This window comes from Sinohyriopsis cumingii, chromosome 10, assembly GCF_028554795.1.
Source record: "Sinohyriopsis cumingii isolate HCF-2022 chromosome 10, ASM2855479v2, whole genome shotgun sequence".
In the NCBI taxonomy this organism is placed as follows: domain Eukaryota; kingdom Metazoa; phylum Mollusca; class Bivalvia; order Unionida; family Unionidae; genus Sinohyriopsis; species Sinohyriopsis cumingii.
Window position 1 is genome coordinate 49,183,121 of NC_142970.1, and position 15,728 is coordinate 49,198,848.

At 34.0% G+C, this 15,728-nt stretch overlaps 2 non-coding genes across 2 annotated transcripts; both read left to right on the plus strand.

The window, feature by feature from the left end:
- The first annotated feature begins 1,098 nt into the window (after window positions 1-1,098).
- Trnak-cuu (transfer RNA lysine (anticodon CUU)) lies at window positions 1,099-1,171 on the plus strand. The gene has a single exon. It is a non-coding gene; the product is annotated as a tRNA-Lys (tRNA).
- A 13,432-nt stretch (window positions 1,172-14,603) lies between these two features.
- Window positions 14,604-14,676, plus strand: Trnak-cuu (transfer RNA lysine (anticodon CUU)). Its single transcript has one exon. It is a non-coding gene; the product is annotated as a tRNA-Lys (tRNA).
- Window positions 14,677-15,728: the final 1,052 nt, after the last annotated feature.

The following is a 15,728-nucleotide window of genomic DNA, read 5'->3' on the forward strand; positions in this document are numbered from 1 at the left end:
TTATCTAATGATATAGTATTATCTAATGATGTAACATTTGTCTGCGATGCTATTAATATTCTATCTGCTGTAGTACGGACTGGTACAAGGATGTACTTCAGTATGGACTGGTACAAGGCTGTAATACAGTATGGACTGGTACAAGGAGGTAAACCTTTAATTTACTAGATCGATAACAATAATGAGATGAAACTCTACAGAAATCATGACAAAAAAGTAGGATTTCTACCAGTATAATGCGGTTTCCTAGCAATTCTTGACTTCCTAGTAACTTGACTTTTTTTGTGATTTTCGACTCACTGGTGATTTCACTGCTTCCCAAGGTATTGACGCAGCCTGGCATTCTTGCATCAAAACTAATTATGCCGTCTTTGCTGGTTTGACTGAGAAAAGCTAAGATAAAACAATGTTCCTTTTGTTTTCGAGTCTGTATAAAAAAGAAATGGTAATAACAACACGGTTGTTAACGACAAATTTAATACAAACTCTTTGCTCTTAGAATTAGCATGATTTCAGGCGCTTGGATAGACAATTTTAGTTTTTCCCCGTTTTTCTTTGTTTCGCAACAGGTCATTGTTATTTGCGACGAATTTTATTTATAAATGCGTTATTTAAAAAATTCAATACCTAAGCTTTAAAGCAAACTGTAGTTTCGACATCTTCCATATTTTTATCTTGCAGTTTCCACGTCAACTAAAATAAGCCAGTAAATAAAAATATTTAAAATAAACATTCTTAGTACTGTTTTCATGTCTCAAATAAGAACATTATATATTCCAATTAGATGTGACGCATAAATCATTGGTTGCAGAAAAATAACTCGGACATTAAGACAATCTGCAAGTTAATTCGGTCAGCTTATCTAAAGCGAGTATGATGCCCCAGTGCTGACAACACTATAAACTGCCACACTGCAGACATCGTAGCAATATGACTGAAATTTTTTTAAAGCTACTTTAAAAATCCAAATCACACACACACATATCTAAAGTGGGAAACCGGTTTTGAATTAGTAGACGGGTTCCTAACCATTGCTGTAGCTGTAGATAACATAAGACGTGCTAGGCCACGGGATGATAAAAGTAGATGCCAATATCTGCCCGGTTGGTTCAGTCGGTAGAGCACGGGACTCTTAATCCCGGGGTCGTGGGTTCGAGCCCCACATCGGGCGGTTATGTTTTATTTCTTGAAAGTCACGATCAGAGTGGTACAACTATATACATATATATCCTGTTATGAAGCATACTATTGAAATTGTAAACTTATGGAATGTTTCCAATTTAATTTTATCTTCACTTCATGTTAGAATTTATCCGCTCATATTGCAGATAACAAAATATTTCGTTAATTACTTAGAAAGTAGGGCAGCATTTAACAGCATATTCTCTAAATTGTTACTTTAAACGTCGTCCACTCTTTATTTGACTTTGCACATTTACTCAATAATACCATGTTTTGTATTTCAATTACATCATTTTACGTGCAACTGGATAAATGAAGTCAATCAAGATATATTGATCGTTTTAGAAGAAAACAAATTATCTTACGTTCCTTTATTACGTGTTCAGATTAGTTCGGTACATACTGAGTGACTTAGGACATATTATAAATGAACTTTGCAATATATAACTTTTAAAACCAAATTCAAACACCGTGTCTGGTAATTTTGTTTTACATTGAAGTCTCAACGTAAATGAGCTTGATTAAGAACATAGCTACGGACACGGGTATGACGGGCACGTGTTAAAAATCAAAGTCACAGGCAAATAAAATGTTTTCCTTAACAATTGGCGTGAAAGCAGTCGTGTTAACAAAGAAATTGATTCATTTGGAAGTTTCATTAATAATGCTGTAAGCTGTTCACAGTATGTTAAGTCATTTTTAACTATTAGAAAATGCAACATCTGACTTACCTATGTTGAACGTACCATGACAAAGATTTAAATGCAAACATAATGAGACAACAAGCAAGCAAGTAGATACATACAACACAAAGACATAAGCAAAGATATATAACCAATACAAGATTCTTTGTCTTCATGGTACAAATAACATTAATATACTCCAATCATACGTGAACTAATCCTAGCGGACGTTGAAGAAGAAATGCTGGAAATAATCATTCATTGTGCATTTTGCTTGCCTGTGAATAAATAGAACTCGTGGGACCCTTTTCTGAATTGGTTCACTGATTTCTTTTTAAGAGATAAAAATACGATGTAACTCTACAGAAAAGACAATATATCTTAACAAAAAAAAAGCCTTGTTAGCTCAGGCGGTATAGCACGCAGAATTTATTGAAGCAAGAATTGTTCGTGTTCAGGACATTATATATGAATATGTACCTGGATTATAGCATACCAATCGGCTGGAGAAATATTGATACAAATAGTTGAGTCAAAACCCACTGTGGGAGAATATAAATCTCAAGGTTGATTCCAAATTGTATGACCTCTATTCACGTACAACAAATATTTAACATTCTTTTATGTTCTTTGATTTTTCAAGAATCAGCTTCTGTTTCCTTTTGGAGAAAGATATTTAGTTTGGAAAAGCTTAGCCACTGTAAATTGATACACTTGCCTTCCATGACCCCAGATTGTGTAGATTTGGATTAGAGAATAATGCACAATCGAATATGTACAAAAGAGAGACTAAAATACTACGGCAAAATTGATAACGATTTATGTCCAGTGTGCCAGTTGGAAACAGAAGATTTATTTCACATGATTTTGAAATGCCTTGAATTAACATTTCTTTTAAGAACTATGTTGTATGTATAGTTGAGATTATTTTTAAATATTGTAGAGTTGGTGTTCTTAATAGCACTACCTTTGAACAAATGATTATGATAGGATAAAACAAAGAAGCAACATCAGTCAATAATTATTTTTTAACTACATTCTGAGCATTGCTCGACTGTGTATTTACAAACGACGAAACAGCATGTGGTTATTAGGGAAAAAATAGACATCGAAAGATTGATTGTTTCAATATTGACTAGGAAATACGTATTCTATGCGTATCAAGATTACAAAGACAAAATCAGGCTTTGATTACAAAATATGTTGTACAAGATAATCAGTTAATGAGAATAGAAGAGGAGAATCTGTTTATCACTTTGTAGATTTACTGTTTTGTAATATAGTAACACAAAATAGGTACATACTGACTGTATGCGTTTAACTTACATATTGTATAGAACATTGTTTTAAATAAAGAAAGAAAAAAGCATGGCATTCTTAATCTCTGGTTCGTGGGTTCGAGCCACATCTCGTGTGAGAATATTGTAATAGCTAGAGTCTTGCATAATAAATACAACTTTTGCGTGCAGATTTCTGATAAATATACTGGATTATATTAGAGAGGACAATGCTAAAAAATAAAATTTTGCACCTTGTCTTAAACTTTCACTGTGCATCATAATGGATTTACACGACTTTTTGAATTTATATTTAATAACGGTAAATATTTGAATTCATTGACTTTGGCGTTTAACGTCGTCAATGAATATGTTTTCCTCTATCTAACCATACGCCTATTTTTGCTTTCAATTCAGACAATGAAAATTTGTTGGCACTCTTTTCAAAATTGCTTTTAGCACGAGGAATGGTAAACTCGAATTGAATAAAGAAATTAGCCAGCCTTTATTTTTTTAAAAAAAATGAATGTTGCCAGCGACTTATTTGACGTTGACATTTACAAACAACTTTTAGTTAATTTTAATTCTCCTTTAGCTAATTATACATTCTTTTCTCCCTACTCTTTGGTAATTATTCGCTGGCGTAAAAATGATTATCACACTGTTTAATAACTGTGATTTACCCTTGTTCCACACCGAAGTGCTTGGTTACGATGACTCTGACACAAAAGGATAAATACAGTAACAAATTCAGATGTTATACACAATAGTCAAGGTAAAGTTTTATGAGTACAATATGTATGCTGTCAAAGGTTTTAGTTTGGAGCAATGTGACCTAAACAGGTATATAAGCAAACACACATAACACAACTGCATAAAGAAAATAAACATAAACATTTAAATGGTTTTTGTCATCATGGCCCAAGTTTATATGAAATAATAACAGCGTACGTTAAAAAAGAAAGGCTGGAAATGAACATACTGTCTGAATGTTGATTGCCTGACAATTAAGGTAACTCATTAAATATTTTCTTCTGTTTCTTCTAATAATGTGCTGGGTTCCTCTGGAACATACTGGCACATGGTGTAAACTATGTACATGTGATGGGGGGGGGGTCTAAGAGCAGCTTAAACAGGTTAAAAACACCCCTGGTCTGGAGCTATGCGATCCCCATACCAACCACTGCTCTGAACGCATCATTGGAAGAGGCGTTGACTAGGGTGGCTGGTAAGACATGCCACAGGCGGTTTCCTGTCTGATGGAGGTATGGTGCTGCCGAGATATCACTTAGCCGGTGTACAATCCGGTACAGTTTAACAGATTGAGCTTGTTGGCGTCGAGGTAACGCTCTTCACATCCCAAATTGTGGAGCATGGGGAACACCTGCTGGTTAGTTGACAATCACCAGTAGTACACCGTGCTGCCCCTTGTTGTACTGCTTCAAGTTTGGCCATGTTTACTTTGGTAGATGGCTTCCAAACGGTCAACGCATGCTCCAAATGTGGGCGTACTAAGGATTTACAGCACGTAGCTTTTACTTATTTGGGGCATGTAGACAGATGATTACGAAGGAATGCTATGGTGTGGTTTGCCTTCTTTGTAACAGAGTCAGTGTGGATGTTCCATGCTAAAGTGCTATCAGTGGTGACTCCCAAATATTTGGTCATGGATGTCATGGTCAGTTTGTGACCATGGATGGCATATATGGCTGAGACGATCCGTCTCTTGTTGGTGATTCGGATGACCTCACATTTGTCAGGATTGAATTCCATCTGCCAGTCATTTTCCCATGTCTGTATTTGGTCTACATCAGCTTGCAACCATAATGCATCCTAATCAGAGTCAATTACTCTTTACAGCAAGCTGTCGTCGGCAAAAGGCCTGACTTGGGAAATTAGGTAGGCATTTTATCTGAACTGGTTCACTAATTTCTATATTAGGAGTTAAAATACAAATGTGACTTGACGAGGAAAGGAAATAACTATTAGCTATATCAGTCTGGTTAATAGAGTCGGTATAGCACGGGTAAATATAATTTTCAGATGCATGCTTCTCCTCATTATCTGCTTTATTTAACAGATTATGAGATTAACAGTATTGAGAAAAAAAAGCTTTGACTTTGTCCTAAACTTTCACTTTTATCCTGGATTAACATGTTTTGTGAAAGTTGTTTTTATTATATGTAAACATTTGACTTCTTGCACTACAGAGTTTGACCTCGTCATCCAAATATCATGTTCGTTTATCCAGCCATAATAGCTATTTTTAGATATTATGTTTGCTTACATTATTTCTTCATTTTAAGGTACAAGGAATCATATTTGAACTGATTCGATAAAACTATTATTTTTTCAAACAACTAATTTTACAAGAGACTTGTTGGGTTCTGGCTAATCACAATATGGCGGCCGAAAAATTTAAATTCACGATTGGAACAATTTCAGTTATTGCCATCCAAAACAAATTACACTCTACAAAAGACGAATCACAAAACACATGAAACTGATGTGCATTTCTACAACCACTCCCGATGTTATTTCACGTCATGAAAGAAACGAAAGAACGATGTTCCAATGGGCTTACTTGTCACACTTGAGACTGGTTCAAGAATGTAAACATTTAATTTCAGTGATCAACGGCTATCTGGATATAAATGTACAAATATCAGGTTCGAAGAAAAGAAAGACCGCTCCGGTGACCTAGTGGTTAAAACGCCTGCATCGGATGCTAAAGTTTGTGGGTTCGATCCCCGGTCGAGTCATACCACATATTTACAACAATAATACTAACAGCTGCCTTGTTTGGCGCTCATCATTAAGAGGTTAGTGTTAGGACTGGCCGGTCTGGTGTCAGGATAATTTGACTGGGTGGGACATCATGCTACATGTCTGCGGCATGATGCCCCAATGGTATACATTACTATAAATTGCCACACTGCATACATCCTAGCGATATGACTGAAACGTTGTTAAAGCTACGTTAAAATTCCAAATCACACACACACTAGAAGAAAAGAGTAAAATGAGTTCTGAAAATTCGTGCAGTTGTTTGTGATATTTAACAGTATTTCCCAAAGAATTAACAAAGATATAATAAATATGTTTTCTGTGCTATCTTAATCGTAAAGGTTCAAGTAAGATGAACACATCTCAAAAGCATGATTCATCTTGATGATCGCCTTTGCATTGGAATATATTTTCTAACCCGTGTTCAAGTGACAACCATTTCGAGACTGTAGACCTGGAGACAAAATGTTAACTTTATTATTTGATTTTATTCAGTTTTTCAGATACAGAATCCGATATATCAGGAGTTTCATTTAGATGCTAAATGTTACTCTGCGGCTATTTCGCAAATGCATGACCTGATTTGATTATGTTGACCTTTCCACTTCTACGCTTTAACGGACGAACATTATGATATTAACAGGTATGTAAGCAAATACATATCATGCAGATACAGAAGCAAACACATACAACACAAATACGTAAGCAAATACATTCAACGAAGGAGAGGTTCTATGTCTTCATGACTATATTTTATGTGAAATAAACACCGCAGACGTTAACGAAGAAACGTTGAAAATGGATATACTCTGTCTTTTGATTAAATCATCAAATCAGACAAATCGTTTGATCTTTCATTTCTGAACATCAAGAATGGTTGCTCATTAAGAGATATAAATGCAGTTGATGGCCTGGTGAATGCTTGTAAAGTGATACATTGTGTTAGATCCTTTTTCAGAACTGATTGATAAATTCAATGCAGGATGTAAAGAAATAGATGTTAATAGTATCAGCCCGGTTAGCTCAGTCGGTAGAGCACGGGACTCTGGGAAAACACGTTTGATGATCGCTCCGTGAATTTTCAAGTTTTTTTCCTTTAATAGACATTTTTTTCTGTTTTAAGTTGTTACAGGTACGTTTATTAGATTCGTGTGATCGCATTCATATAGAAGTTAGATATATTTCGTGTGTGTGGATAACTTTATCCACCACACAAAATACTATTTTCTGTGACAATAACTTCAAAGCCTGGTCGTGCTGCACGTGCAGCACAGGGAGCGGACTCAAATTCTAATGACACCAGTGGAATAGCTAACAATAAGAATGGCATGTCGAGTAACATTGATAGACAGACAGGAGCTTCTCGTCGTTTTGGGAAAGAATGTACCGTGGTGATTGATGTAAAGGATGTGAAGAAAATAAAGGCAAGTGATATTATTAGAAGTGTAGAAGAATTAACCGGAGATATGTCGGTCTATTCAGTTGTGCCGAAAGGTGCAAATTTGTATGAGGTCACACTACCAAGCAAGGAAGTAGCATATAATATCTTGTGTGGAATTGATATTGGAAGTAAACCCTTTGACTGTACTCTCATATATTCAGACACTATTATTGTGTCTATTCTTCATTTACCAGCATACATCACCGATGATGATATAAGTATGAAGCTCGGTGAATACGGAGTAGAACTTCTTTCTCCCATTCAACGCAGATATTATCCTGGGACTAGTGTGGCTGATGGGACTCGTTATGTCAAATGTAAATTTCCACAGCAGGTAAAATCCTTGCCTTACAGTCTGAAATTTCAGACTGTCAATGGTCAGCAATACTTTAGAGTATTACACGATAATCAAGTTAAGGTATGTTCTAGATGTCTAGATCCGAGACATGTTATGAAAGACTGCCCTGATTTTGTATGCCACAAGTGTGGGGAGCAAGGCCATGTAGCACAAAATTGCACAAGGCAAAAAGATGTGACCGTTGTGGAAGTTTTCCTCTGATGTGTACATGCAGGATATGAGACAAATGCCACAAAGAGGCGCAGATATGTATGTGTTACAGAGAGACCATTGCAGGCATTCATTCGCAAGTTGATGATGCTACGAGGGAAGACATATTGGAGTTATCGAGTGACGAAGATGATAAGGAAGAAATTGAGAATGCAAAACAAGATAACGAGAGTGGAGAAAGTGGGGAAGAAAATGAAAGAAGCGGAGTTGATATGACCAATGTAGAAATAGAATCTGAGGAGGAAGTAAACAACAATCATACAATTGATGATGGATCTGGGACAGATTCAGATGATGACAGGATGATGGCTGCAGAAGTTGTTGAAAGATCAAACGAATCACGCACATGTCAAGAAAACGGTACTAATATCGAAAATTTCAAGGAGTACAAAGGAGGAGGAGAAGGTTTAATCCAGTATCCAACCTGAAAATGAATAGTATGCGACGAACACCTATTAAGAAATGATCAAACACTCAACATTATTTAATACTTTCAATACACTCATCATAATCATGGCTTTAAATATTGTATCTCTAAATGTAAATGGCTTGCGTAATTTGAATAAACTAAAGTCTGTTTTAGAAATATTTAAAGAGAAAAGAGGCCATATTTTATTATTGCAAGAAACCTTTTGGGATGATGAGTTTGCTGAAAGTATTAGAGAAAATGAGATTTGGAATGGTGACATATTTTATAGTAATGCTGACAATAGGAGGGCAGGTGTTGCTGTTTTAGTAGTGAGAGAATTGAGAAATCAGATGACACAAGAAATGATTGAAAAGGGTAGGATTTTACATATTAAAATAGCTATTGATGATAAAGTGATTGATTTAATCAATATTTATGCTCCAAATGTTGTGAAGGAAAGGTATAACTTTTTCATGAAGCTAAAGACATATTTGCATAACAGTACTAGTGATAGCACTATAATGGCTGGTGATTTTAATACAGCTTTAGCAGGTATTGATCGACATAACAAAGCCTTACATATTGATGATGTAGCTGTGCGTGAACTTTATAAAATTATTCATGATAGGAATATTACCGATTTATGGAGATCACGAAATCCTAGTACTCGTAGTTTCTCCAGAAAACAAGTTGTACTAGGCGAAATGAAGCAGAGTAGAATAGATTATTTTTTGATTTCCTCAAAATTGCATTCCAATGTGCAAAATATTTATTATGCAGATACATCCTTTAGTGATCATTTTTTTGTATACCTTAAACTAAATATCTGCAAAGTGGAAACAGGGCCTGGATATGGATACTAAATAATAATGTTCTTTTTGAGGAAAAATATGTACAAAGAGTGAAATCAATTCTTACCGAGGGAAAAACTGCCGAAATGTATTTCAGTCAACCATTCATTTGGTGGGATAATGTAAAATACAAAATTAAAAAATTTTCCCAAGTATACTGTACAAGAAGAAATAAGGAAAGATTACAAGAATACTTTACATTGCAAAATAAATTAAAATCATTTTCAGAAAAAGTTGCCAATAAAGAATCATGTAACATTAACAAATATGAAGAACTGAAACATCAGCTAAGTGACTATGAAACTGATTTTTGTCGGGGTGCTATATTGAGATCTAAGGCAAAATGGGCAATTGAAAGCGATAGAAATACTAAATACTTTCTAAATCTTGAGAAATATCGACACAGCAAAAATGTAATCAATGAATTGATTGATGATGATGGTGTAATTATTTCAAATACAACTGGGATCTTAGATGAAATACATCAGTTTTATAGTCATTTATATTCTTCGGTAACTGTTGATGATAATTGTACTGATTCACTTTTAAATTTTGTAAACTGTTCTGTATCTGATGAGGATAAAGATATGTGTGATGCCATAATAACAGTTGATGATATTCATACAGCTATAAAAGGGATAGCTAAAAATAGAAGCCCTGGCCCGGACGGATTGACAGTAGAGTGGTATTGTAAATTTTATGATTGTATATATGATATTCTGTTGCACATCTTTCAGTGTTAAGAATGACAATATTATGTCGAGATCAATGAGATTTGGGGTTATATCACTTATTTATAAAAATAAGGGGGATAATAGAAGGTTGCAAAATTGGCGCCCTATCAGTTTACTTAATGTAGATTATAAAATTTTGGCAAGGATTTTGTCTACACGTTTAAAAATGGTATTACCCAAAATTATTTCTCAAACTCAGACATGTTGTATAGTTGGGAGAGATATTGCTGATAATATAGTCACTGTAAGAGATATTATAGATATGGTTGAGAGAGACAATCTTGAGGGATATATCTTACAAATTGATCAAGAAAAAGCGTTTGACATAGTTTGCCACTCATATTTGATTTCTGTTTTACGAAAGTTCGGGTTTGGTGACAATTTTATTCAGTGGATAAAGATATTTTATAGTGAAATTAAAAGCAGTGTTAAATGCAATGGTCATCTAACGAAACCCTTTTTAATTAAAAATTCAGTCAGACAAGGCTGTCCTATATCAGCAATGTTATATGTATTAGCAGCAGAACCCTTAGGGCTCGCTATCAAAGCAAATCCAAATATCAAAGGTATTCCACTCCCACTGTCTAGTAATACAAGTAAAGTCTTTCAACATGCAGATGATACAACCATGACATTAGCGGACACACACTCCATTAATCAATCTTTTAATGTACTTGACTTGTATTGTAAAGGATCTGGTGCAAAAGTGAACAAGGAAAAGACAGAACTTATGTGTATTGAATCTGGTAAACTTGCTGATGATTATTGCAAACAATTACAAATTCAAATGTGTGATCAAGTCATCTTAATTTTGGGAGCTTATGTTGGAAAATGTGCAAAGTTATGTGAGCAACTTAACTGGAATGATAGATTGTCTAAAATTAAAAACTTATTGCAACTGTGGTCACAGAGATATTTGACATTACAAGGAAAAGTAACAGTTGTTAATAACTTATTAGTTTCTAGAGTATTGTACATAGTGTCAGCTCAGCCTCTTCTGATATGATTGCTGATGAATTGAAGCAATTATTTCTCAGATTTATCTGGTCAGGAAAGTCCCATTTGGTTCACTATTATACAATAATTGGTGATAAGAGAAATGGCGGACTACAGTTAACTGATATAAAGATGAAAATGTATGCATTCAGACTAAATTTTTTAAAAAGATAATTTGATGTGAATTGCCATGCTATGTGGAAAACTACCTTTGATCACTTTTTATCTACTGTTCTGAACATGAGGTTGACCAAAGAGTTGTTTCTCATGTCTTTAAATAAGCAACAATTGAATACCCTACCTATATTTTACAGAGAAATGTTTCATGCATGCGAAAAACTTAGAAATAATATCGATACAAATATTGATGTGAGGAATGTATTTGAACAACCTCTCTTTTTAAATCCTAATATTACATGTGCTGGTAAAACGTTGTTTATCGCAGAATTTATAGAAGCAGGAATTGTTCGTGTTCAGGATATTACATATGAATTTGTACCTGGAATACTACCTTATAGAGTTATTCAAGAAATGATATACAAATCAAATTCTGAGATCAAAACCGATAAGATAAAAAAAGACTATAATTGCATAATAGAAAGTATACCATTAGGCTGGAGAAATATTGTTGCAACAGAATCAAAACCCACTGTAACCAATGGGAGAAATAATATGTTTCTCAGAGTTGATACCAAATTATATGACCTCTGTTTATGTACAACACAACTATTTTACAAGCTTTTATGTACGTTGATTTTCCAAGAACCAGCTTCTGTTTCCTTTTGGAGTAAGATATTTAGTTTGGAAAAGCATAAATACTGGAAATTGATACACTTACCTTTCAAGACCCCAGATTGTGTAGATTTGGATTACAGAATAATGCACAATCCGATATTTACAAAAGAGAGACTAAAATACTATGGAAAAATTGATAATGACTTATGTCCAGTGTGCCAGTTGGAAACAGAGGATTTATTTCACATGTTTTTGAAATGTCCTGAATTAAGCTCTTTTAAGAATTATATTGCATAGATAGTTGAGATTCTTTTTAAAAATAGTAGAGTTGGTGTTCTCAATAGCACTTCTTTTGAACAAATGCTCATGATAGGATATAACAAAGAAACAAAATCAGTCAATAGTTATCTTTTGAACTACATTCTGAGCATTGCTCGATTGTGTATTTACAAAAGAAGAAACAGTATGTCGTTATTAGGGAAACAAACAGACATCGAAAGATTGTTCCAATATTTGACTAGAAAATATATATTATATGCGTATCAACATTACAAAGACAAAACTCAGACTTTGATTACGAAGTATTTTGTCAAAGAATATCCGTTAATGAGAATAGAAGAGGATAAATTGTTTATTACATTGTAGAATCATTAGCATTACAAAATATTATTTTAGAATCATTGTTCTGTAATATAGCATAACAAAATGCTATTGTAAAATCATTGTTTTGTAATATAGCATTACAAAATACTATTGTAGAACCATTATTTTGTAATATAGCATTACAAACTACTATGTACATACTGACTGTATACTTTTAACTTATATACTGTACAAAACTTTTTTTAAATAAAGAAAAAAAAATGCACGGGACTCTTAATCCCGGGGTCGTGTGTTCGAGCCCCACATCGGGTGTGTATATGTTAACATACTATGACATTCATTTAAATTCTCACATTCTTATTAGATGGAATAAATTACTCTTTACATGTGCCATTTAGTTTCCTTCTTAACACAGCATGGCACAATTATTTGTTTTAAATGTATCTGTATACTTGTATGTATCATATATATGTTCTTTTATGTTTACAATGATTTTACCTTATAATTATATTTTACTTTAGAGGTATGGACTTTGTAGTCTGAAATAAAGAATTCTTATTCTTATATTCTTATTCTTAATATCGCTAATATAGTTTTGCTTGGTAAATACAACTTTTAGAGTCATATTTATCGTAATTGTGATGTATATGAGTGTTCTGCCAAACTGATATATTTGCACTCTCTCTCATAATTGCACTCAACATCATCCTCAATGAACTTGTTTTGTTGAATTTCCTTGTAAGATAGTTAAACATTTGAATTACTTGACTGTTGAGGTTTACGTCGTCACCGACATATCTTGTTTGTGTTCAGGCCGTACCGTCTGTTTGTATTCCATTAAGTGTTTTCGAATTTCGCTCTTGCCTTGGGTACAAGGAATTAAATATCTGAGTTGGAAAAAAGTTCATCTTGTTTCTCTTTTTTTGTTAACAAATATGCCCTTAAGAGACTTGTTGTTCTGTTGTAGTCCCAAAAAGTCTCAATTTAATTTTAAGTGTCTTGTAGCTAATTATAACTTATATATTTTTCTGGCATCGGCAGTTAATCCTTGCTGACAAATTGGCAATGGCACCGCCATGTAACTTTGTTAGCGCTATTCCACAAGGAAGGGTTTGGCAAGGAATATTGTAGCATGAACATATAAACACTTCATTCTTTTATCTACAATATTAATCTTACATCGTTCAGGCAATAGTGAAAACTAAGTTTTAAGTCTAAACATAAGATATATAGTCGTATTAGATGTGACACAACCACATTGGATGTTGAAGAAAAGATTTACAATTAGCTGTTGATTTATCAGACTAAATGCAATGAGAAGTTACAGCTAGCAATACAGACTAAAGACCTTAACGTTGCATGGTCATTCAGGACAGATCATAACTCAAACACTGCGATATAATAATCAACCTTGAAACCGTTATTCTGAGAAGAAACCTCGTTAACAGGAACAACAATGAGCGGTTAGGACACACAACCACAATCGGAACGATCTTTTACCGTCCGAACACATATGGTGCACACCACAAGAGGCGAATCACCAAACACATCAAATTGTGTATACCTACAATCACTTCAAAAGTTAGTTAGGGACCTAATGGAAATGGTTGAGCGATGATTCGGTTGGCTGTTTTGTGATATTATGCACTTCTTCCTAACATATGACATATGTATAATAACTAACTTTATTGTCTTTATTGTCTTAATCGCCAACATTTAAATTAGATAAACTTTATATCAATAGGAACATTCCTATTAACATACGCTTACGCATCTGATCATATTCTCAAATCCGTGTCCACGTGATAATCATTTGGAGCCTAAAAGTCTGACTTAGTTATTAAACGCTTTCCTTAACATTTATCGTGAACATATTCGTGTTCACGAAGAAATTAATTTATCTGGAAGCTTGATTGTCCATGCTGAAAGCTGTTTACAATATGTTAAGTCAAATACGACTATTCGAAAGTACAGCATCTGACTTAATTGGGTTGAACATTCAACGAGAAAATTTTAATTATTAAGCTAAAGGACAAAAACAGGCACGTAAACAAATACACATAACACAAATACCCAAAGCCAAGACATATATCCAATAAAGAATTCTCAATCCTTATGATATAAATAAAAAATTGTATAGTCACATTACAAGTGAAATAATCACAGCGGACGTTGAAGAAGAAATGCTAAAAATAAATATACAGTCTGCGTTTTGCTTGCTTGGGCATTAATATAACTTTTTCGATCTCATTTCTAAATTGGTTGATTCATATCTTATTATGATATATAAATACGGTATAACTTGATGAGAAAAGACAATAACAGTTAACAATGTCAGCCCGGTTAGCTCAGTCGGTAGAGCACGGGACTCTTAATCCCGGGGTCGTGGGTTCCAGCCCCACATCGGGCGAGTACATTTTAATAGCTAGAGTCTTGGATATTAAATTCAACATTTTCATGCACGTTTCTCGTATGACAGAGGGCAAACCTGTAATGTTTTGAAAAATTACATTTTGCATATATTTATCTCAGACTTTCACAGCGCATCATTATGGGTTAGCATGCTTTGTTGAACGTTTGTCAAGGTGGTTAACAATTGAATTCATTGACTTTTAATGTTGTTTCTGTATCTAACCATATACCTGGTTTTATTTCTAATTAAAACGTTTTGTAGAACTTTCCATGCTGCTTTGCTGCTGATAATGTTAAACTGAATTATATGAAGAACCTTTCTAGCGTTTCTTAAAGAAGAACGTTGCAAACGACTGATTTGACTTATTTTGTTTTATTTTAGTAAAATGAGTTATGAGCAACTCGTAAAGGTTGATAAAAATACGTTAATTTTCTACGATTATTTTGGAAAATCCAACATCTGATCTAATTATGTTGTACTTTAATTACTAACATAGTTTGAAAAACGTTCACGTGTGCAAGTAAATATAACACAAATACCTGAGCAAAAAGCATTTAACCAGGACGTTTATCTGTCCTCGTGATACATACAAAATGAATATATTCCAATTTATATGAAATAATAATTGAAGAAGTAATGCTGAAAATAAATATATCATCTGCCTTTTGCTTGTCTGTCAGTTAATATAACTCGACGGATCTCTTTGGTTATATAAGGTTTATATTCTTATCGGATGTCTCACAACCACATCGGACTGCCAATAAATTCAAACACGAGTTCTGCCGCCATAATCGTTTCCGTGTTGTGTATTGACGTTGTGATGGAATCCAGCTTTCGTCTGTGGGATGTCGATACAGTGGGTGGGTGAAGTTATAAATAAGTTAATTATTTTTTGTTCTTAATGGTCGCACTCTTTGATTTAGGTTTGTGTGCGTTCACGCTGCAAATGAAGAAGCACGCAACTGACATTAACCTAATGAAACGGCTCAGTCTTGAGCAAAACATCCACCAAGCCCAACCAGTTGATGAAAGTTAGATAGGGACAATGT